The following is a 751-nucleotide window of genomic DNA, read 5'->3' as shown; positions in this document are numbered from 1 at the left end:
CTGTAGCCATGAATTTAAAAGATACTTGCTCCTTGGAAGAAAAGCTATGAAAAATCTAGATAGTATATTTAAAAGCAGAGACATAATTATGCCAAAAAGATGTGTGTATAGTCAAAGCTATTTTCCAGTAGTAATTTTCAGATATGAGAATTGAACCATAAATAAGGCTGAACACCAAAGAACTGATGCTTTCAAATTGTGGTGATGGAGAATATTGTTGAAGAGACTCCTTGGACTGCAAGATCAAACCAGTTAATCCTAATGGAAATCAACCCTGCATATCCATTGGTAGGACTGATGCTAAAGCTTCATTACTTTGACCACCTTATGAGAAGAGGTGACTCATTGGAAAAGACCCTGATGCAGGGAAAGATTGAAGAAAGAAGGAGAAATGAATTATAGAGGATGAGATGGCTGTATGGCATCACTGACTCAATGGACATGAGTTTGAGCAAAGTCTGGGAGATAGTGAAGGACAGGGAAGCCTTGCAAGCTGCAGTCCATGGGATCTCAAAGAGTCAAACATAACTTAGTGACTAAACAACAGCAAACTCATACCTATAATGTCTAGACAGAATAAAAAATCAAAACATAAGATACTTATAAAATTTTTATATCATAAAGCAAATGTTCCAATAAAATATCACTACTAGAGAGAGAGATTAACAAGCTTGCTAGATATAAGAATATACAACAAAAAATAGTATATCTATATATCAGTAATTACCAAATATAATATATATATATATAA

This window comes from Bison bison, unplaced genomic scaffold, assembly GCF_000754665.1.
Source record: "Bison bison bison isolate TAMUID 2011002044 unplaced genomic scaffold, Bison_UMD1.0 scf7180017864088, whole genome shotgun sequence".
Taxonomy (NCBI): domain Eukaryota; kingdom Metazoa; phylum Chordata; class Mammalia; order Artiodactyla; family Bovidae; genus Bison; species Bison bison.
The sequence above is the reverse complement of the archived record's forward strand: the minus strand, read 5'-3'. Positions refer to the sequence as shown.